This window comes from Haliotis rufescens, unplaced genomic scaffold (assembly GCF_023055435.1).
Source record: "Haliotis rufescens isolate VD_foot unplaced genomic scaffold, xgHalRufe1.0.p SCAF_13, whole genome shotgun sequence".
NCBI lineage: Eukaryota > Metazoa > Mollusca > Gastropoda > Lepetellida > Haliotidae > Haliotis > Haliotis rufescens.
The window spans coordinates 38,796,892-38,822,831 of NW_025963813.1; the positions used below are offsets into that span (position 1 = coordinate 38,796,892).

At 37.8% G+C, this 25,940-nt stretch overlaps 1 long non-coding RNA gene across 1 annotated transcript; it reads right to left on the bottom strand.

Annotated features, from left to right (window-relative positions):
* Positions 1 to 686: 686 nt before the first annotated feature.
* LOC125378813 lies at positions 687 to 3,547 on the bottom strand. Its single transcript, XR_007220518.1, has 2 exons — positions 3,363 to 3,547; positions 687 to 1,017 (listed from the first exon to the last, which is right to left on the bottom strand). It is a non-coding gene; the product is annotated as an uncharacterized LOC125378813 (long non-coding RNA).
* Between the last annotated feature and the right edge of the window lie 22,393 nt (positions 3,548 to 25,940).

A 25,940-nucleotide genomic window follows, 5' to 3' on the forward strand; every position in this document is an offset into this window, starting at 1 on the left:
AATTATGGTGTTCAGGGATATTTATGATAATTATTATTAGCATTTATTTTTTTTCTGAAAAATGGAATATGTTTTTGTGAAGATTATAATCATAATTGTTTTATCCGTTTCCATCTTATCTGATCGTTAGACATTGTTGATGATGTTACGACATTTGGGTGTCGGTCTCAGTGACTTCACTAATTACGTGAGAACGTTGTTCATAAGTCAATCACTGGGTTTCTGCCCCAGTTTCCATTGTTTACAGGCCGTCGTTTAATAGGTAGACTATTGCTGGCTATTCAACAAACAGACACACTGTCGTCTCTCATCAGACAGACGTTATTAACAGTTACATTGTTTTTGGAATATGTGTTTCTGGTCAACGATGAATGACGAACGATGTGGTTTCAATTGATCGTATGTTGTTTGAAAATGTTATTAAGTGTAAAAACACATCACTTAGAGTTATCTTTGCCTAGTGCTGTTGTAGAAATTCATAACGGCTGAAATGAAAATATTCCTTATTCATAAAAAGAGTGGTGTCTAAATGGTGAATATGGCACCATTTGTGGAACCTACTTCATTTCGAAATAGCTGTATCAAATAGCAATTAGTAATGCAATTAATAGCAATTTTACTATAATAAGATTGAGAAAAGACTACCTCGCCTAATTAACACACCAATAAAAACCCAAACAACATCCTCAATTTTTAATAGTTTAATATATTGCCTTGCATGTAGGTTAGTGGAATGGCGTTTTATTTGCAAATGTGCTGGACATGCGACAGCAGTGCAACTCGTTGTCTATCACAGTCGTCTGTTATTGGAACACTTCATCATCGTTGTTGGCATTGATGGATTTCCCATAGTCTCTCAATTCTGTAAAGTGAATGTCTTTGAAGCAGGAAGGCGGTGAGATCAATTGCAGGTCTTCCTGTATAACCATGTCCAGGTCCATCCCAATTTCCTGAGGATTATACACCACCAGTGTAGCATCTGGGAGTGGGCAGCTATGGGTGGAACTGGCGTCACATCTAAAATGAACCCAAAGATCGGAGGATTTACAATGCTATTCAAGTCTCTGTAGATAATCTGGTATGCTGGAAACATGTTCAGTTTAATGCATAAGTTAGGTGAAGTGCATAGGTGAAGTTGGAATTATGGAGTAAATGAGTTGGATTTAACGCCGCTTTTAACAGTATTCCAGTTATATCACGGCTTGTCAGCTTAATGTGGTAGGAAAGCCCGAAGTGATGTAGGTCTCAGACGTTTACCACCTCGGTGAAACCCACGAGCACGGGTATGGTGCTGACAAACCTAGAAACATAATCGGGGCGAACCGGGATTCGAATCCACAACCATAGGTTTCTGGCGTGCCCAAGGGACGGAACTCTATACAGCGAATCGAAGCGTCTGAGACGACTGGGCCACCCGTGCCCCCTGAAGTTGGAATAAACATGGGATGTTTCTAATAAACAAATCACTAACATTAACAATCTTTGTTTTCCTTGTGAGACGATGTCTGATCCCCGACTCTGTTATATTTACAAACTAAACCATTTGGGCTATAAAACTGCTATGTTAACAACTAAGAGCGACAATATTTGCACCATAATCACAATTAAGCTCTTTGTTTATGAATCACTATCCGATATTGATCTGCTCAAGGTGTTGGCAAAAAGTTGAGCGTATATCTCCCCATGCGGTGGGACCGTCACAAACCCATGCAAAGGAAAGTCAATTGTTCAGGTTAAAAACCACGGGAACATGTGGTATAGGTAATTTTATCGTACATACTTTTTTTTATTGATGTGTAAAAATTGGAAAAGTCCTCCACATGTCTGCCATAAATGTTTTGAAAGCTTTGATTATTGTAACCTTGATCAACCAATTTTGAGCAAGGGTTGTATGATGCTCTTTACAATCTCTACATGCTCGATTGTACCTTAAACGTTGTGAAATGTTGACTGCAAATACTTCGAATACTGTTTGACACAAAGGGAAAGTTAACTGTAAGTTGAAGTCATCCATCTTGTCAAACAGTCATGTGCAGAATTTGTATCACTCAGTCTTTCTGAATAGATCTAAATATGAAACAGATGAGGCAGTTTCACTTGTCTCTTCTATTTCTAGTTCAGGTGGGTAAATCAGTGGAAGTGAATTTGCTATTTGACTGTTGGTGAACGATCATCGTCATATCTGAAGATTAATTTACATTTCTTGGCCAAACTCCTCTTCCTCAGCAAGAGAAGAGCACAGTTGTCATCCCCAAATTGGACTTTGTTATCAATAAGAAAGTTCAACATTTCACATAATGTTTTGTCAGTAAACTTTAGATTTTCATTTGCTTTCTTGTGTGACAAATGGTCCCGAACCTCTGATAGTGATGATACTAGATATATGGTCACCGTGTTTAATAACGAATGCCCCATTGATCAAGGAATGAAGTTTTTCGTTAAGTTTGTCGTGTGGGATGGTGGTGTACAAAGTTGAAAAATCAAATGTTTTGACACATTTAAACTTGGTTGTTGTTTTTTACTTTGCTAAAATTAACGTAAATCCTTTGAGTGTTGAGAATACACATGGTATTGATACCACATACCTCAAATATCTTATGTGAATATAAAGAAAGCCCTTCCTTGATTGTATTAAGGATTATTACAGACAGGTCTTTGGTGACACAATCGGAACCAACAACATGTCTCTCTTTTTTGCGGGTATTTATTGGGCTTTTGCATCCTGTACGAAATGCACATGTATTTCAAGTCAAAGGTTGATAATAGTGATGGATGGTTTGGACATTTCTTCCTCAGTTATCTTACTAGCCTCATAGCCTCGCTTAACTGTGTGGCACCTATACCGAGTTCCTTCATCAAATAAAAAATGTAGCGATGCTTACATATAATGGTAATGTTATGTGAGACCTTGTCGATGGAAACAACTACAAACTTTTCACGTAGGGCAGCCGGACTTGAGATGACATCTGGCTGGGACAGAACAAGCTTATTCTATTTATGATCCTTCATTTTCAGTTTGTGCATTCAACCAATGACAACACCACGCACTGACTTAACCCACTCCGAAAGACACTTAACAAGTTATTTTCTCTTTGGGCTCATTAATGGGCTACTAAACTAAGGATCCTAAACTGTGATTATCTTTGAAGAGCGTGACGCCCTGTTACGTTTGTTTGGGGCAGATATATGTATGGAGACACAATAACAAGAGCAGTGATAACGAAGAATGCATCACAATCAATTGGGATTCGAAACCACGTTTATACATGTAGGTTTCTGACAAGACTGAGGGACGTACCTCTGCTCGACGAATGACGCCGCGACACGTTACCCCCCGGGGCCTGTTCCCTTAGTTTTCTTACCTCGCGGCGGTGAGAAAGCAGCTCTTGTTTGCCGTATTATGGCACTTGTGATCATTCCGACACAAGACAGAACAATGAGGAAACCCAGAACCGATTTCATGTTTCGAAGATGTGTTACAGCTACCACTGGTACAGCCACCTCTGCTGGGTATTGCGCGAATCTGACTTGATGTACACGCCGTATGTGTCAGTCAGTTCACTCAAATTATACCTGTATTGTGCGCATATCGTATTATCTTCACTGTCTGAATTATTAATAGATCGTGTAGTCAGTGGTGCATTCCTTGGAATATAAAGGGAACTACCTAGCATGATGTACGAGCGGTGCGGTCATGTTCATGATTGTATAGAGGTGCGTATGTGCGTGCGTGCGTGCGTGCGTGCGTGCGTGCATGCGCGTGTGTGCATGTTCACGTGTGTGTGTGTGTGTGTGTGTGTGTGTGTGTGTGTGTGTGTGTGTGTGTGTGTGTGTGTGTGTGTGTGTGTGTGTGTGTGTGTGTGTGTGTGTGTGTGTGTGTGTGTGTGTGTGTGTGTGTGTGTGTGTGTGTGTATGTGTGTACTTGTACATGTACCAGCACAAACTTTCAACTAAGATCTGTAAATGATATTGTGTTTGAACATAACACTTCTACACAAAATTGTATGGTTTATGGTGAATGTGGTAGATACCCATTATATATTAACTCTCAGATGAGATGTTTAAAATACTGGTTTAAAATCCTTCATATGCATGAACAACGTCTCCCTAAATTAACTTATAACATGAATCTAAATTTAGATAACATGGGAAAGAATACTTGGACATCGCATTTAAGAAATCTTAAATTTTCGCATGGTTTTGGTTTTATATGGCTATGTCAGTCAGTTGGAAATGTAAATATGTTTCTTAATGAATTTCGGAATCGGACTATACGTATGTTCTACCAAGAATGGCACTCCACTTTAGAGGATAGTTCACGTTGTGAATATTACAAAGCTTTCAGCTTTACTTCAACCAGAAATATATTTATCGGTATTCACTACTTAAACTTAAGAAACTTAAGAAAACATTTAATAAAATATCGACTTGGTTTGCTAGACCTTTTTGTAAATGAAGGAAGAAAACTATCCATTGAAAAACTGAAAAGAATTTGTCCATTATGAAATGGATAGAGATAGAAAATGAAATTCATTTTGTGTTTGTCTGTGTTAAGCAAAAGAAATGAATTAATCAAACAACATGTATATCCCAATGTGTAACATTTATGATTGTATCTACATGTGTAACACTTTCTCTTGTATATGGCTCGGAGGCCTTTTGTACAATAAACTTCTTTCGACTTTTGACGTTGACATAACAAGATGCACGTGCTGAAATCCGCGAAATAGTGATCCACGTATACGTTGGTGCCTTTTAACGCTACATTCCAGGTTCGAAGATTGCTCTAAACAAGTTTAGCGCTAATAGATTCATGGTCAGAATTAGGGCTCATCAGGGATTTATGTGTGGTTAAGATCTTTCTGTTTTAATTCAAACGCTTCAATACCAGAGAATAATCTGTAAATAATAATAGGCAAAATAGTGGTGAAAATTATGACACCAGGTCAACTGAAGATGTGAAATACCCATAGTTACATTTGTATGTTACTCTGTCACCATACCTGTTCATGTACAAAGAGGTTTCATAATCACACTGCCACATTAGAAGATTACCTGGAGTGGCGGCGACCTTGGTGGCAAGATGCTACACTAATATTACGACAATACCTATAGTTACTGAGGAGAATCTATTCTGTATGAGGGTCGCGGGTAGCTCCGTCGTCTAAGGCACCACAATTGGCCATGCGGAGTTAAGTCCCTGGCATCCTATCATCAAATAGTAGAGTGTGAAGTGTTTAAATGTCCTGCATTTGATTGAAAGATTGAATGATTGAAAATTAACAATTTAACAAAGCCCTGTTACATAAGATAACATAGAAAGTCAGGGCCCGGTTCCACAAAGTGATCTTAGCGCTACGATGATCGTACGCCTATGTTAAAGCATGGGACTTACGATCACCTCAGTGCTAAGATCGCTTTGTGAAACGGGGCCCAGGTGTGTTTTTATATTTCAATTTTCTTGTGACAACTGAATTGAAAAAGAATCGTGGTTTCAGTTAATATTGATGTTGGGAGTCGTTGGGTTTTACTTCCTGGTACACACCGGTCTACATCAATTATCACTAAAAATGAGAACCCATACGCACCAGCAAAACATTTCAAAATAATAGGGCAGCCCGACTTGAGATGACAGCAGGCTGGGACAGAACAAGTTTATTCTAATTATGTTCCTTCTTTGGGCGTGATAGTGTGTGCGTGTGTGTGTGTCGGGGGGGGGGGGGGGATGCGTGTGCGTGTGTGTGTATGGGTGTGTGTGTGGGGGGGGGGGGGGGGGGGCGTGTGTGTGTAGGGGGGAGGTGCGTACTATTACCACTGAGATACCATCCACAGTTTAACATGGATACCCACCTCAGACACAGTATACTGATTTCGAGCCGTCCAATCCCTGTCATGGCCTCTAAATGCCGAGCGTTAGGCAGAGTAACAAGAAGTAATGTTTTAACGTCTTTGACATGACGCTGGAACCACCGACCTCCCGCTCAGCGGGCAGAAGTTTTATACACTACACCATGGAGGCATATGTTCAGTCAGGGACTACCCTTGTGTGTATCTTTGCTTGCCTCAGTTGCAACACAGTATGCAATTTACTGTCAAATGAAGGTACAAAATGATATTTTTACATTTTTGTAAAACACAAGAAACATTATTTGAAAACTAAGTTTGGTAGGACCATCTCGCTCTGCGTCCAGCCTCTAGCACAAACTCTCAACTTAGATCTGCACATGATATCGTGGTTGAACATGACAAGATGCACGTGCTGAAATCCGCGAAATAATGATCCAAGTAGACGCTGTGCGTTTTAACGCTACATTCCACGTTCGAAGACTCTCCTATACAAGTTTAGCGCTAAAAAGATTCCTGGTCAGAATTAGGTTGGTTGGTTTGTTGTTTAACGCCGCACGCAGCAATATTCAAGCTATATGACGGCGGTCTGTAAATAATCTAGTCTGGACCAGACAATCCAGTGATTGATATCATGAGCATCGACCCATGCAATTGGGATCGATGACATGTATCATCCAAGTTAGCGAGCCTGACCATCCGATCCCGTTAGTCGCCTTTTACGACAAGCATAGTCGCGTTTTATGGCAAGCATTGGTTGCTGAAGACCTATTCTTACCCTGGAATCTTTACGGGTCGGTCAGAATTAGGGTGCATCAGGGGTTCACTGCGCCTATTTATGTATGGTAAAGATTTCTCTATTTTTAATTCAAAACTTCAACATCAAAACAAAATCAGTAAGTAATAAAAGATAAGATAGCGGTGAAAATGATGACACCAGGTTAACTGTTTATGTACAAAGATGTTGCATAATCACACTGCCACATCAGAAGATTACCTGGAGTGGCGACGACATTGGTGGTAATGTGAGTGAGTTGGATTTAACGCCGTTTTAACAATATTCCAGTTATATCACTGTGTGTCAGCTTAATGTGCTAGGAAAGCCCGAAGTGATGCAGATCTCAGACGTTTACCATTTCGGTGAAACCCACGAGCACGGGTATGGTGCTGACAAACCTAGAAACATAATCGGGTCGAACCGGGATTAGAACCCACAATCATAGGTTTCTGGCGTGCCGAAAGGAACGCAACTCTGCACATCGAATCGCGGAGCCTTAGACGACTGGGCCACCCGTGTCCCCAATATAACAAAGCCCTGTAACAGATGATAACATAGGAAGTCGGGTGTTTTGTTAGTTCATGTGAAAACTAACTTGAAAAGGAATCGTGCTTACAGTTAATATGGATGTTGGGCGTCGTTGGTTTTGACTTCCTGCTACAGCAAACCTTTTCAAAACAACAAAGCAACTGAATTTCAATGCAATATTCCCAAAGGGGTTGCACTGAAATGATAAATACTTGTCACGATAAGTTGATCATGTCTCCGTCTTATTTCACCAATACACACACCAGCATTCATATTGATTAATATCACCAAGTCTCTTGGCATCCATTGGCGCTAAATAGATTCCTGGTCAGAATTAGGTGGGTTGGTTGGTTTGTTGTTTAACGCCGCACTCAGCAATATAGCTATATGACGGCGGTCTGTAAATAATCGAGTCTGGACCAGACAATCCAGTGCTTGATATCATGAGCATCGATCCATGCAATTTGGGATCGATGACATGTATCATCCAAGTTAGCGAGCCTGACCACCCGATCCCGTTAGTCAATTTCAATGCAATATTCCCAAAGGGGTTGCATTGAAATGTTAAATACTTGTCACGATAAGTTGATCATGTCTCCGTCGTATTCACCAAATACACGCATCCGCGTTCATATTGATTAATATCACCAAGTCTCTTGGCATCCATTGGCGCTAAATAAATTTCTGGTCAGAATTAGGTTGGTTGGTTGGTTTGTTGTTTAACGCATCCGCGTTCATATTGATTAATATCACCAAGTCTCTTGGCATCCATTGGCTCTAAATAGATTCCTGGTCAGAATTAGGTTGGTTGGTTGGTTTGTTGTTTTACGCATCCGCGTTCATATTGATCAATATCACCAAGTCTCTTGGCATCCATTGGCGCTAAATAGATTCATGGTCAGAATTAGGTTGGTTGGTTAGTTGTTTAACGCATCCGCGTTCATATTGATTAATATCACCAAGTCTCTTGGCATCCATTGGCGTCCCTTCCACATCCGGGCACTGTGATTGAGAACTACATATTGTGCCTCACTCGGCATCAAACATATTCCCCATGAGCGGCGTATAAATAGTGATTAAAGTCAGTCTGACACTTTCATTGCGCATGTGTTTATTTTAGATCATTCATGTGTTTATTGAAAAAGAAAAAAAACCACAACAATTATTATCAGAGCTTAACACATGCACAACTGGCAAAACAAAAAATCTTAATTATGAAATGGGTTGTCTTTAGGTTTCCCATCCAGATTGTCGCCAACTTATGACATGTGAAACTTTTTAACCCATGTCTTTGTTGGTCTGTCGTTACACTAACGCATGAAACATCGCTGTTGTGAGACTTCAAATCGGCAGCTATATCAAATGAAACATTTCTAAGAATATCGTGGGTTATAAGCAATGTATATTTCATAGGAGAGGTGGAGTAGAAGGTAAGACAGACAGACAGATAACAGGATATCGATATTTCCATATTTTTTCTGCAGAAAATATTGGATTACTGGACAAATTATGGCTCAATTAATGTGAGTGAGTGAGTGATTTCGATTTTACGCCGCTTTTAACAATATTCCAGTTATATCACGGCGTGTCAGCTTAATGTTGGAGGAAAGCCCGAAGTGATGCAGGTCTTAGACGTTTACCACTTCGGTGAAACCCACGAGCACGGGTATGGTGCTGACAAACCTAGAAACATAATCCGGGCGAACCGGGATTCGAACCCACAATCATAGGTTCCTGGCGGACCCAAGGGACGCAACTCTGCACAGCGAATCGCGGCGCCTTCGACGACTAGGCCACCCCTGTCCCCGGCTCAATTAATGGCAGCGTGACATGTATTTCACACAAAAAATGCATAAATCTGTGATTGAGTGAGTGAGTGAGTATGGTTTTACGCCCCTTTTAGCAATATTCCAGCAATATCACGGCGGGGGACACCAGAAATGGGCTTCACACTTTGTACCCATGTCGGGAATCGAACCCGGGTCTTCAGCGTGACGAGCGAACGCTTTAACCACCAGGCTACCCGACCGCCCCATAAATCTGTGTGGTGAACATAGGAAAGTGGTTCAGTAGTCATAATGAAATGTTTAGGTTTTCAAATACTGTAAACTACGGGTGATAACGACCTCAAAGGGACCACTAATATTGGTTCGTTATAATCGTAATGCTTTATACTAGGCATATATATAGCACGCATACAACAAATGGCCGGGTCTAAAAAACAGTTCGTTATATCTGTCAGTTTGTTATAAGCACGTTCGTTATAAACGTATTTTACTGTAACAGGAAGCTCGTCATTTTTGCAACAAATAATGAATCTCCAATGTATGTCATTAGGACGAAGAGGCTGATCTTAACACAAGCGTGTGTACAACCATAACGTCATTATGAAACGCGTCTTAGAATGCCTACATACCGTGATACACTTCGCGGGACATCTGGGCAAAGCGAAAGCTGTATCTGACTTTCCTCTAGGATGTACGTGTATTATGCTTTACCCAACCGAAACTTTCAGATGACTCAGATAATATTTTCCATTATCATACTACGCCGACATATCACAATAACACAGAGCAAGTAAAACTCGTTATTTGAATGTTTGTCCTGAGTCGTATGAAGCTGATCTCAAATAGAAACGTAATGATTAGGCACACATAATAATCCCCCAAAGGACATAATGTTAGTGCATTATGAGTGAACTTGTACAGCCAGGGTGCCAACCCAGTACACCCACTTCATGACATGTGTAACGAAGCTGTAACAAGTTGCAAAGGCTTATTCGTGGGCTATCACAGTAAAACCGGCATAAGCACACACGTGCATGCATATCTTTATAAATAAGTGAAATAATCTTTAATGTGACATTTAACCCAATTTCCGTACCCCTCCCCTCCCCATGGTGGGGGCACGGGTGGCCCAGTCGTCTAAGGCGCCGCGATTCACTGTGCAGAGTTGCGTCCCTTGGGCACACCAGAAACCTATGATTGTAGGTTCGAATCCCGGTTCGCCCCGATTATGTTTTTAGGTTTGTCAGCACCATACCCGTGCTCGTGGGTTTCACCGAAGTGGTAAACGTCTGAGACCTGCATCACTTCGGGCTTTCCTCACACATTAAGCTGACACGCCGTGATATAACCGGAATACTGTTAAAAGCGGCGTTAAACCCAACTCACTCACTCACTCACTCATGATTCATAGTCATAGTAGTAGAGATAGGTAAAAGCATCAAATTGGATTTGACACTCGCGATGAACAGGACATGAAACCACTGACTCAAATCTGAAATTGTGGAGGCAGCCTCAATGAAATATAATAGAACAAGTACATCATTAGCACTTGTCCGCTGTGAAACGTACACCATTTTGGGATTCATGTGCTGTGTAAACATCACTCTTTGCAACATATGCCACAGTTGTTAACAATATGAACATTTTCGGGGTGTTTCAACCGTTGTGACAACCTGCTGATTGCACTTTAACATCGCCTTCAAGATATATGCACATATATATTAACGTTCTTGCACGAGTGTGTGAGTGTGTGAGTGTGTGAGTGTGTGTGTGTGTGTGTGTGTGTGTGTGTCTGTGTGTGTGTGAGTGTGTGAGTGTGTGAGTGTGTGTGTGTGTGTGTGTGTGAGTGTGTGTGTGTGTGTGTGTGTGTGTGTGTGAGTGTGTGAGTGTGTGTGTGAGTGTGTGTGTGTGTGAGTGTGTGTGTGTGTGTGTGTGTGTGTGAGTGTGTGTGAGTGTGTGTGTGTGTGTGTATGTGTGTGAGTGTGTGTGTGTGTGTGTGAGTGTGTGTGAGAGTGTGTGAGTGTGTGTGTGTGTGAGAGAGTGTGTGTGTGTGTGTGTGTGTGAGTGTGTGTGTGTGTGTGTGTGTGAGAGTGTGTGTGTGTGTGTGTGTCTGTGTGTGTAAGTGTGTGAGTGTGTGTGTGAGTGTGTGTGTGTGAGTGTGTGTGTGTGAGTTTGTGTGTGAGTGTGTGTGTGTGTGTGTGTGAGTGTGTGTGAGTGTGTGTGTGTGTGTGTGAGTGTGTGTGTGTGTGAGTGTGTGAGAGAGAGAGAGAGAGTGTGTGTGTGTGTGTGTGTGTGTGTGTGTGCGTGCGTGCGTGCGTGTGTGCGTGTGTGTGTGTGTGTGTGTGTGTGCGGTCGTGTGCGTGTGCTATGTGTGTTTGATTTTTATAACATGATTATATATTATGGAGAATTTGTTTATCGTGGTTTCGAGTCCATGAATCAAACCAATTATGAAGCTCGGCGGGTGGGGATTATGCCTGTACTCTTAGGTTTCACTGAAGTACGAATCAGCTCCATCCTGTGTGTTTCAGCACATATTTTAACATATTTATTCAAGTATTTATAGAACAGATTACATGCTTCATCAACATTTGAATTTTGACTAAATAATTCATTCCAGCAAGTATTTTCAATGAGCGAATTCAGTTTATCATAGTCACCGTTTTTAAAACATGAAATTTCTCTTTTATATGCTAATTTTGTTCGCAAATCAGTGTCTATTTCAATGTAAGTTCCCCTATGGTCGCTAATTTTACTATCAAAATCAATTACACCAGTGTCGGTGACTTTTATATCTTCACTGATAATAATAGGATCCAATAAACTATTAGTATGGTCAATAATTCTGGTAGGCTCGGTTATGATATTGTGTAGATTTTTCCTATTTAGTGATTCATTTACGTTTAGGCTCCTAGACAATAACATATTTTCATTTATGTCACCAACAATAGTAATCTTGCACGAAATATCCAGGGCATTTTCAATGCTTTCATCTAAGCGAGTCCAAAAGTTCACTGAATTATGTTCAGACCTGTAGACAGAGCGCAATAAAATTGAGCTTTCAGGTGAGCATATTTGAATCCATATCGATTCGTCTTTCTTGCATGTTTTCTAATTCCTGTCTTCTTTTAAAAGATAACAGCTTACTTACATATATCATAACACCACAACCGAACATATTTCTGTCTTTTCGTACCGGTTCGCAAAAGTTTTCCTAGCTCAAGTCTTAATTTTTAATACTGTCATCTAGGTGTGTCTCGGTAAAACAAACGACGCTGTAATCTGAAAGGTATTCACTTAAATAAGAGAGTTTGTTACGTATACTTCTTGCATTTAGGTGAAATATAGACAGTGACTGGTCAGCGTTGTCACGGTTCGGTGGTCCAGGATTTGGATGTACGTCCCCGGGTAGCACGAACAGCAATAACAATACAATTGTTACATTAGCGCTTGTGATCTGAGCTTGCATGAAACAAAGAAATGCAAACACGCTGCACGCTCTGCATTCGACATGCAGAATATCACACAATTTGTAAAAATCGTTGACAAAAGATACAGTGAATGGAGTACTACTTAGGTTGAATTTATGTGTGCAACGCAGGCTCTTTTGACACAAAATACAATTGAAAACCCCGATCACCACACGGTGTTGAATTATATCATTACCCATTGGGTAAGATAAAATGTACATACTTCTCATAGGTGTCTGGTAGTGTGATCGGGAACACTGACAATAGCTGTTTATGACAGGTAGGTTTTACATTATGTGTCTGTGTGTACACTTGTATCTATGTGATACAGCTGTTTATGACAGGTAGGTTTTACATTATGTGTCTGTGTGTACACTTGTATCTATGCTATACAAGTGAATGTATCAGAGGTAGGTTTTATACAATGTGTCTATGTGAACAATTGTATCTATGTGATACAGCTCTTTCTGACAGGTAGGTTTTACATTATGTGTCTGTGTGTACACTTGTATCTATGTGATACAGCTGTTTATGACAGGTAGGTTTTACATTATGTGTCTGTGTGTACACTTGTATCTATGCTATACAAGTGAATGTATCAGAGGTAGGTTTTACTTTATGTGCCTTGTGTACACTTGTATCTATGTGATACAGCTGTTTATGACAGGTAGGTTTTACATTATGTGTTTGTGTGTACACTTGTATCTATGTGATACAGCTGTTTATGACAGGTAGGTTTTACATTATGTGTCTGTGTGTACACTTGTATCTATGCTATAAAAGTGAATGTATCAGAGATAGGTTTTATATAATGTGTCTATGTGAACAATTGTATCCATGTGATACAGCTGTTTATGACAGGTAGGTTTTACATTATGTGTCTGTGTGCACACTTGTATCTATGTGATACAGCTGTTTATGACTGGTAGGTTTTACATTATGTGTCTGTGTGTACACTTGTATCTATGCTATAAAAGTGAATGTATCAGAGGTAGGTTTTACATTATGTGTCTATGTGTACACTTGTATCTATGTTATACAGCTGTGTTAATCAGAGGTAGGTTTTACATTATGTGTCTGTGTGTACACATGTATCAATGTTATACATCTGTGTGTATCAGAGGGAGGTTTTACATTATGTGTCTTTGTGTACACTTGTATCTATGTGATACAGCTGTTTATGACAGGTAGGTTTTACATTATCTGTCTGTGTGTACACTTGTATCTATGTGATACAGCTGTTAATGACAGGTAGGTTTTACATTATGTGTCTGTGTGTACACTTGTATCTATGTGATACAGCTGTTTATGACAGGCAGGTTTTACATTATGTGTCTGTGTGTACACTTGTTTCTATGATATACAAGTGAATGTATCAAAGGTAGGTTTTACATTATGTGTCTGTGTGTACCCTTGTATCTATGTGATATAGCTGTGTGTATGTGAGATAGGTGTTACATTATGTGTCTATGTGTACACTTGTATCTATGTGATACAGCTATTAATGACAGGTAGGTTTTACATTATGTGTCTGTGTGTACACTTGTATCTATACTATACAAGTGAATGTATCAGAGGTAGGTTTTGCATTATGTGTCTGTGTGTACACTTGTATCTATACTATACAAGTGAATGTATCAGAGGTAGGTTTTACATTATGTGTCTGTGTGTACACTTGTATCTATGCTATACAAGTGAATGTGTCAGAGGTAGGTTTTACATTATGTGTCTGTGTGTACACTTGTATCTATGTGATACAGCTGTTTATGACAGGTAGGTTTTACATTATGTGTCTATGTGTACACTTGTATCTATGCTATACAAGTGAATGTATCAGAGGTAGGTTTTACATTATGTGTCTGTGTGTACACTTGTATCTATGTGATACATCTGTTTATGACAGGTAGGTTTTACATTATGTGTTTGTGTGTACACTTGTATCTATGTGATACAGCTGTTTATGACAGGAAGGTTTTACATTGTGTTTCTGTGTGTACACTTGTACCTATGTGATACAGCTGTTTATGACAGGTAGGTTTTACATTATGTGTCTGTGTGTACACTTGTATCTATGTCATCAAGCTGTTTATGACAGGTAGGTTTTACATTATGTGTCTGTGTGTACACTTGTATCTATGCTATACGAGTGAATGTACCAGAGGTAGGTTTTACATTATGTGTCTATGTGTACACTTGTATCTATGTGATACAGCTGTTTATGACAGGTAGGTTTTGCATTATGTACCTGTGTTTACACTTGTATCTATGCTATACAAGTGAATGTATCAGAGGTAGGTTTTACAATAGGTGTCTGTGTGTACACTTGTATCTATGTTATACAGCTGTTTATGACAGGTAGGTTTTACATTATGTGTCTGTGTGAACACTTGTATCTATGCTATACAAGTGAAAGTATGAGAGATAGGTTTTACATTATGTGTCTATGTGTACACTTGTATCTATGTGATACAGCTGTTTATGACAGGTAGGTTTTACATTATGTGTCTATGTTTACACTTGTATCTATGCTATACAAGTGAATGTATCAGAGGTAGGTTTTACATTATGTGTCTGTGTGTACACTTGTATCTATGTGATACAGCTGTTTATGACAGGTAGGTTTTACATTATGTGTCTGTGTGTACACTTGTATCAATGTGATACAGCTGTTTATGACAGGTAGGTTTTACATTATGTGTATGTGTGTACACTTCTATCTTTGCTATACAAGTAAATGTATGAGAGGTAGGTTTTACATTATGTGTCTATGTGTACACTTGTATATATGTGATACAGCTTTTTATGACAGGTAAGTTTTTCATTATGTATCTTTGTGTACATATGTATCTATGTGAAACAACTGTTTATGACAGGTAGGTTTTACATTATGTGTCTGTGTGCACACTTGTATCTATGTGATACAGCTGTTTATGACTGGTAGGTTTTACATTATGTGTCTGTGTGTACACTTGTATCTATGCTATAAAAGTGAATGTATCAGAGGTAGGTTTTACATTATGTGTCTATGTGTACACTTGTATCTATGTTATACAGCTGTGTTAATCAGAGGTAGGTTTTACATTATGTGTCTGTGTGTACACATGTATCAATGTTATACATCTGTGTGTATCAGAGGGAGGTTTTACATTATGTGTCTTTGTGTACACTTGTATCTATGTGATACAGCTGTTTATGACAGGTAGGTTTTACATTATCTGTCTGTGTGTACACTTGTATCTATGTGATACAGCTGTTAATGACAGGTAGGTTTTACATTATGTGTCTGTGTGTACACTTGTATCTATGTGATACAGCTGTTTATGACAGGCAGGTTTTACATTATGTGTCTGTGTGTACACTTGTTTCTATGATATACAAGTGAATGTATCAAAGGTAGGTTTTACATTATGTGTCTGTGTGTACCCTTGTATCTATGTGATATAGCTGTGTGTATGTGAGATAGGTGTTACATTATGTGTCTATGTGTACACTTGTATCTATGTGATACAGCTATTAATGACAGGTAGGTTTTACATTATGTGTCTGTGTGTACACTTGTATCTATACTATACAAGTGAATGTATCAGAGGTAGGTTTTGCATTATGTGTCTGTGTGTACACTTGTATCTATACTATACAAGTGAATGTATCAGAGGTAGGTTTTACATTATGTGTCTGTGTGTACACTTGTATCTATGCTATACAAGTGAATGTGTCAGAGGTAGGTTTTACATTATGTGTCTGTGTGTACACTTGTATCTATGTGATACAGCTGTTTATGACAGGTAGGTTTTACATTATGTGTCTATGTGTACACTTGTATCTATGCTATACAAGTGAATGTATCAGAGGTAGGTTTTACATTATGTGTCTGTGTGTACACTTGTATCTATGTGATACATCTGTTTATGACAGGTAGGTTTTACATTATGTGTTTGTGTGTACACTTGTATCTATGTGATACAGCTGTTTATGACAGGAAGGTTTTACATTGTGTTTCTGTGTGTACACTTGTACCTATGTGATACAGCTGTTTATGACAGGTAGGTTTTACATTATGTGTCTGTGTGTACACTTGTATCTATGTCATCAAGCTGTTTATGACAGGTAGGTTTTACATTATGTGTCTGTGTGTACACTTGTATCTATGCTATACGAGTGAATGTACCAGAGGTAGGTTTTACATTATGTGTCTATGTGTACACTTGTATCTATGTGATACAGCTGTTTATGACAGGTAGGTTTTGCATTATGTACCTGTGTTTACACTTGTATCTATGCTATACAAGTGAATGTATCAGAGGTAGGTTTTACAATAGGTGTCTGTGTGTACACTTGTATCTATGTTATACAGCTGTTTATGACAGGTAGGTTTTACATTATGTGTCTGTGTGAACACTTGTATCTATGCTATACAAGTGAAAGTATGAGAGATAGGTTTTACATTATGTGTCTATGTGTACACTTGTATCTATGTGATACAGCTGTTTATGACAGGTAGGTTTTACATTATGTGTCTATGTTTACACTTGTATCTATGCTATACAAGTGAATGTATCAGAGGTAGGTTTTACATTATGTGTCTGTGTGTACACTTGTATCTATGTGATACAGCTGTTTATGACAGGTAGGTTTTACATTATGTGTCTGTGTGTACACTTGTATCAATGTGATACAGCTGTTTATGACAGGTAGGTTTTACATTATGTGTATGTGTGTACACTTCTATCTTTGCTATACAAGTAAATGTATGAGAGGTAGGTTTTACATTATGTGTCTATGTGTACACTTGTATATATGTGATACAGCTTTTTATGACAGGTAAGTTTTTCATTATGTATCTTTGTGTACATATGTATCTATGTGAAACAACTGTTTATGACAGGTAGGTTTTACATTATTTGTCTGTGTGTACACTTGTATCTATGTGATACAGTTGTTTGTATCAGAGATAGGTCTTCCATAATGTGTCTGTGTGTACAATTGTACCTATGTGATACAGCTGTTTATGACAGGTAGGTTTTACATTATGTGTCTGTGTGAATACGTGTATCTATGTGATACAGCTGTTTATGACAGGTAGGTTTTAATTATGTGTCTGTGTGTACACTTATATCTATGGTATACGAGTGAATGTATGAGAGGTAGATTTTACATTATGTGTCTATGTGTACACTTGTATCTATGTGATACAGCTGTTTATGACAGGTAGGTTTTGCATTATCTGTCTGTGTTTACACTTGTATCTATGCTATACAAGTGAATGTATCAGAGGTAAGTTTTACATTATGTGTCTGTGTGTACACTTGTATCTATGTGATACAGCTGTTTATGACAGGCAGGTGTTACATTAGGTGTCTGTGTGTACACTTGTATCTATGCTATACAAGTGAATGTACTGAGTGAGTGAGTGAGTATGGTTTTTCGCCGGTTTTAGCAATATTCTAGCAATATCACGGCGGGGGACACCAGAAATGGGCTTTACACATTGTACCCATGTCGGGAATCGAACCGGGTCTTCAGCGTGACGAGCGAACGCTTTAACCACTAGTCTACCCGACCGACCCTCAAGTGAATGTATCAAAGGTAGGTTTTACATTATGTGTTTGTGTGTACACTTGTATGTATGCTATACGAGTGAATGTTTCAGAGGTAGGTTTTACATTATGTGTCTATCTGTACACTTGTATCTATGTGATACAGCTGTTTCTGACAGGTAGTTTTTGCATTATGTGTCTGTGTTTTCACTTGTATCTATGCTATACAAGTGAATGTATCAGAGGTAGGTTTTACAATATGTGTCTGTGTGTACACTTGTATCTTTGTGATACGGCTGTTTATGACAGGTAAGTTTTACATTATGTGTCTGTTTGTACACTTGTATCTGTGATATAGCTGTTTATGACAGGTAGGTTTTACATTATGTTTCTGTATGTACACTTGTATCTATGCTATACAGTTGTGTGTATCAGAGATAGGTCTTCCATAATGTGTCTGTATGTACACTTGTATCTATGTTATACAGCTGTTTATGACTGATAGGTTTTACATTATTTGTCTCTGTGTTTGCACTAGTATCTATGCTATACAAGTGAACTTATCAGATAAAGATTTTACATTATGTGTCTATGTGTACATTTGTATCTATGTTATAAAGCTGTGTTGATCAGAGGTAGGTTTTACATGATGTGTCTGTGTGAACACTTGTATCTATGTCATACAGCTGTTTATGACAGGTAGGTTTTACATTATGTTTCTGTGTTTACTCTTGTATCTATGCTATACAAGTGAATGTATCAAAGGTAGGTTTTACATTATGTGTCTGTGTGTACACTTGTATCTATGTGATACAGCTGTTTATGACACGTAGGTTTTACATTATGTGTCTGTGTGTACACTTGTATCTATGTGATACCGCTGTTTATGACAGGTAAGTTTTTTATATGTATCTTTGTGTACACATGTATCTATGTGAAACAGCTGTTTATGACAGGTAGGTTTTACATTATTTGTCTGTGTGTACACTTGTATCTATATGATACAGCTGTTTATGACAGGGAGGTTTTACATTATGTGTCTGTGTGTACACTTATATCTATGCTATACAAGTAAAAGTATCAGATGTAGGTTTTACATTATGTGTCTATGTGTACACTTGTATCTCTGTAATACAGCTGTTTATGACAGGTAAGTTTCACATTATGTGTCTGTGTGTACACTTGTATCTTTGTGATACAGATGTTTATGACAGGTAGGTTTTACATTATGTGTCTGTGTGTACGCTTGTATCAATGATATACGAGTGAATGTATCAGAGGTAGGTTTTACATGATGTGTCTGTGTGTACACTTGTATCTATGTGATACAGCTGTTTATGACAGGTAGGTTTTACATTATGTGTCTGTGTGTACACTTATATCTATGCTATACAAGTGAATCTATCAGAGGTAGGTTTTACATTATGTGTCTATGTGTACACTTGTATCTATGTGATACAGATGTTTATGACATGTAAGTTTTACATTATGTGTCTGTTTGTACACTTGTATCTATGTGATACAGCTGTTTATGACAGGTAAGTTTTACATTATGTGTCTGTATGTACACTTGTATCTATGGTATACAGTTGTGTGTATCAGAGATAGGTCTTCCATAATGTGTCTGTGTGTACACTTGTATCTATGTTATATAGCTGTGTTTATCAGATATAGATTTTACATTTTGTGTCTATGTGTACACTTGTATCTATGTTATACAGCTGTGTTTATCAGAGATAGGTTTTACATTATGTGTCTGTGTATACACTTGTATCTATGTGATAGAGCTGTTTATGACAGGTAGGTTTTACATTATGTGTCTGTGTGTACACCTGTATCTATGCTATACGAGTGAATGTATCAGAGGTAGGTTTTACATGATGTTTCTGTGTGTACACTTGTATCTATGTGATACAGCTGTTTATGACAGGTAGGTTTTAGATTATGGGTCTGTTTGTACACTTGTATCTATGCTATACAAGTGAATGTATCAGAGGTAGGTTTTACATTATGTGTCTATGTGTACACTTGTATCTATGTGATACAGCTGTTTATGACAGGTAGGTTTTACATTATGTGTTTGTGTGTACACTTGTATCTATGTGATACAGCTGTTTATGACAGGTAGGTTTTACATTGTGTGTCTGTGTGTACACTTGTACCTATGTGATACAGCTGTTTATGACAGGTAGGTTTTACATTATGTGTCTGTGTGTACACTTGTATCTATGTCATCAAGCTGTTTATGACAGGTAGGTTTTACATTATGTGTCTGTGTGTACACTTGTATCTATGCTATACGAGTGAATGTACCAGAGGTAGGTTTTACATTATGTGTCTATGTGTACACTTGTATCTATGTGATACAGCTGTTTATGACAGGTAGGTTTTGCATTATGTGACTGTGTTTACACTTGTATCTATGCTATACAAGTGAATGTATCAGAGGTAGGTTTTACAATAGGTGTCTGTGTGTACACTTGTATCTATGTTATACAGCTGTTTATGACAGGTAGGTTTTACATTATGTGTCTGTGTGAACACTTGTATCTATGCTATACAAGTGAAAGTATGAGAGATAGGTTTTACATTATGTGTCTATGTGTACACTTGTATCTATGTGATACAGCTGTTTATGACAGGTAGGTTTTATATTATGTGCCTGTGTTTACACTTGTATCTATGCTATACAAGTGAATGTATCAGAGGTAGGTTTTACATTATGTGTCTGTGTGTACACTTGTATCTATGTGATACAGCTGTTTATGACAGGTAGGTTTTACATTATGTGTCTGTGTGAACACTTGTATCTATGCTATACAAGTGAAAGTATGAGAGATAGGTTTTACATTATGTGTCTATGTGTACACTTGTATCTATGTGATACAGCTGTTTATGACAGGTAGGTTTTACATTATGTGTCTGTGTGTACACTTGTATCAATGTGATACAGCTGTTTATGACAGGTAGGTTTTACGTTATTTGTCTGTGTGTACACTTGTATCTATGTGATACAGTTGTTTGTATCAGAGATAGGTCTTCCATAATGTGTCTGTGTGTACACTTGTACCTATGTGATACAGCTGCTTATGACAGGTAGGTTTTACATTATGTGTCTGCGTGAATACTTGTATCTATGTGATACAGCTGTTTATGAGAGGTAGGTTTTAATTATGTGTCTGTGTGTACACTTGTATCTATGGTATACGAGTGAATGTATGAGAGGTAGATTTTACATTATGTGTCTATGTGTACACTTGTATCTATGTGATACAGCTGTTTATGACAGGTAGGTTTTGCATTATCTGTCTGTGTTTACACTTGTGTCTATGCTATACAAGTGAATGTATCAGAGGTAAGTTTTACATTATGTGTCTGTGTGTACACTTGTATCTATGTGATACAGCTGTTTATGACAGGCAGGTGTTACATTAGGTGTCTGTGTGTACACTTGTATCTATGCTATACAAGTGAATGTAGTGAGTGAGTGAGTGAGTATGGTTTTTCGCCGCTTTTAGCAATATTCCAGCAATATCACGGCGGGGGACACCAGAAATGGGCTTCACACATTGTACCCATGTCGGGAATCGAACCCGGGTCTTCAGCGTGACGAGCGAACGCTTTAACCACTAGTCTACCCGACCGACTCTCAAGTGAATGTATCAAAGGTAGGTTTTACATTATGTGTCTATCTGTACACTTGTATCTATGTGATACAGCTGTTTCTGACAGGTAGTTTTTGCATTATGTGTCTGTGTTTAAACTTGTATCTATGCTATACAAGTGAATGTATCAGAGGTAGGTTTTACAATATGTGTCTGTGAGTACACTTGTATCTATGTGATACATCTGTTTATGACAGGTAAGTTTTACATTATGTGTTTGTTTGTACACTTGTTTCTGTGATATAGCTGTTTATGACAGGTAGGTTTTACATTATGTGTCTGTATGTACACTTGTATCTATTCTATACAGTTGTGTTAATCAGAGATAGGTCTTCCATAATGTGTCTGTATGTACACTTGTATCTATGTTATACAGCTGTGTGTATCAGATATAGATTTTACATTATGTGTCTATGTGTACATTTGTATCTATGTTATCAAGCTGTGTTGATCAGAGGTAGGTTTTACATTATGTGTCTGTGTGAACACTTGTATCTATGTCATACAGCTGTTTATGACAGGTAGGTTTTACATTATGTGTCTGTGTGTACACTTGTATCTATGCTATACAAGTGAATGTATCAGAGGTAGGTTTTACTTTATGTGCCTTGTGTACACTTGTATCTATGTGATACAGCTGTTTATGACAGGTAGGTTTTACATTATGTGTCTGTGTGTACACTTGTATCTATGTGATACAGCTGTTTATGACAGGTAGGTTTTACATTATGTGTCTGTGTGTACACTTGTATCTATGCTATAAAAGTGAATGTATCAGAGATAGGTTTTATATAATGTGTCTATGTGAACAATTGTATCCATGTGATACAGCTGTTTATGACAGGTAGGTTTTACATTATGTGTCTGTGTGGACACTTGTATCTATGTGATACAGCTGTTTATGACTGGTAGGTTTTACATTATGTGTCTGTGTGTACACTTGTATCTATGCTATAAAAGTGAATGTATCAGAGGTAGGTTTTACATTATGTGTCTATGTGTACACTTGTATCTATGTTATACAGCTGTGTTAATCAGAGGTAGGTTTTACATTATGTGTCTGTGTGTACAAATGTATCAATGTTATACATCTGTGTGTATCAGAGGGAGGTTTTACATTATGTGTCTTTGTGTACACTTGTATCTATGTGATACAGCTGTTTATGACAGGTAGGTTTTACATTATTTGTCTGTGTGTACACTTGTATCTATGTGATACAGCTGTTAATGACAGGTAGGTTTTACATGATGTGTCTGTGTGTACACTTGTATCTATGTGATACAGCTGTTTATGACAGGCAGGTTTTACATTATGTGTCTGTGTGTACACTTGTTTCTATGATATACAAGTGAATGTATCAAAGGTAGGTTTTACATTATGTGTCTGTGTGTACCCTTGTATCTATGTGATATAGCTGTGTGTATGTGAGCTAGGTGTTTCATTATGTGTCTATGTGTACACTTGTATCTATGTGATACAGCTATTAATGACAGGTAGGTTTTACATTATGTGTCTGTGTGTACACTTGTATCTATGGGATATAGCTGTTTATGACAGGTAGGTTTTACATTATGTGTCTGTGTGTACACTTGTATCTATACTATACAAGTGAATGTATCAGAGGTAGGTTTTGCATTATGTGTCTGTGTGTACACTTGTATCTATACTATACAAGTGAATGTATCAGAGGTAGGTTTTACATTATGTGTCTGTGTGTACACTTGTATCTATGCTATACAAGTGAATGTATCAGAGGTAGGTTTTACATTATGTGTCTATGTGTACACTTGTATCTATGTGATACAGCTGTTTATGACAGGTAGGTTTTACATTATGTGTCTATGTGTACACTTGTATCTATGCTATACAAGTGAATGTATCAGAGGTAGGTTTTACATTATGTGTCTGTGTGTACACTTGTATCTATGTGATACATCTGTTTATGACAGGTAGGTTTTACATTATGTGTTTGTGTGTACACTTGTATCTATGTGATACAGCTGTTTATGACAGGAAGGTTTTACATTGTGTTTCTGTGTGTACACTTGTACCTATGTGATACAGCTGTTTATGACAGGTAGGTTTTACATTATGTGTCTGTGTGTACACTTGTATCTATGTCATCAAGCTGTTTATGACAGGTAGGTTTTACATTATGTGTCTGTGTGTACACTTGTATCTATGCTATACGAGTGAATGTACCAGAGGTAGGTTTTACATTATGTGTCTATGTGTACACTTGTATCTATGTGATCAGCTGTTTATGACAGGTAGGTTTTGCATTATGTGCCTGTGTTTACACTTGTATCTATGCTATACAAGTGAATGTATCAGAGGTAGGTTTTACAATAGGTGTCTGTGTGTACACTTGTATCTATGTTATACAGCTGTTTATGACAGGTAGGTTTTACATTATGTGTCTGTGTGAACACTTGTATCTATGCTATACAAGTGAAAGTATGAGAAATAGGTTTTACATTATGTGTCTATGTGTACACTTGTATCTATGTGATACAGCTGTTTATGACAGGTAGGTTTTACATTATGTGTCTGTGTGAACACTTGTATCTATGCTATACAAGTGAAAGTATGAGAGATAGGTTTTACATTATGTGTCTATGTGTACACTTGTATCTATTTGATACAGCTGTTTATGACAGGTAGGTTTTACATTATGTGTCTGTGTGTACACTTGTATCAATGTGATACAGCTGTTTATGACAGGTAGGTTTTACATTATGTGTATGTGTGTACACTTCTATCTTTGCTATACAAGTAAATGTATCAGAGGTAGGTTTTACATTATGTGTCTATGTGTACACTTGTATATATGTGATACAGCTTTTTATGACAGGTAAGTTTTTCATTATGTATCTTTGTGTACATATGTATCTATGTGAAACAACTGTTTATGACAGGTAGGTTTTACATTATTTGTCTGTGTGTACACTTGTATCTATGTGATACAGTTGTTTGTATCAGAGATAGGTCTTCCATAATGTGTCTGTGTGTACAATTGTACCTATGTGATACAGCTGTTTATGACAGGTAGGTTTTACATTATGTGTCTGTGTGAATACGTGTATCTATGTGATACAGCTGTTTATGACAGGTAGGTTTTAATTATGTGTCTGTGTGTACACTTGTATCTATGGTATACGAGTGAATGTATGAGAGGTAGATTTTACATTATGTGTCTATGTGTACACTTGTATCTATGTGATACAGCTGTTTATGACAGGTAGGTTTTGCATTATCTGTCTGTGTTTACACTTGTATCTATGCTATACAAGTGAATGTATCAGAGGTGAGTTTTACATTATGTGTCTGTGTGTACACTTGTATCTATGTGATACAGCTGTTTATGACAGGCAGGTGTTACATTATATGTCTGTGTGTACACTTGTATCTATGCTATACAAGTGAATGTACTGAGTGAGTGAGTGAGTATGTTTTTTCGCCGCTTTTAGCAATATTCTAGCAATATCACGGCGGGGGACACCAGAAATGGGCTTTACACATTGTACCCATGTCGGGAATCGAACCGGGTCTTCAGCGTGACGAGCGAACGCTTTAACCACTAGTCTACCCGACCGACCCTCAAGTGAATGTATCAAAGGTAGGTTTTACATTATGTGTTTGTGTGTACACTTGTATGTATGCTATACGAGTGAATGTTTCAGAGGTAGGTTTTACATTATGTGTCTATCTGTACACTTGTATCTATGTGATACAGCTGTTTCTGACAGGTAGTTTTTGCATTATGTGTCTGTGTTTTCACTTGTATCTATGCTATACAAGTGAATGTATCAGAGGTAGGTTTTACAATATGTGTCTGTGTGTACACTTGTATCTTTGTGATACGGCTGTTTATGACAGGTAAGTTTTACATTATGTGTCTGTTTGTACACTTGTATCTGTGATATAGCTGTTTATGACAGGTAGGTTTTACATTATGTTTCTGTATGTACACTTGTATCTATGCTATACAGTTGTGTGTATCAGAGATAGGTCTTCCATAATGTGTCTGTATGTACACTTGTATCTATGTTATACAGCTGTTTATGACTGATAGGTTTTACATTATTTGTCTCTGTGTTTGCACTAGTATCTATGCTATACAAGTGAACTTATCAGATAAAGATTTTACATTATGTGTCTATGTGTACATTTGTATCTATGTTATAAAGCTGTGTTGATTAGAGGTAGGTTTTACATGATGTGTCTGTGTGAACACTTGTATCTATGTCATACAGCTGTTTATGACAGGTAGGTTTTACATTATGTTTCTGTGTTTACTCTTGTATCTATGCTATACAAGTGAATGTAT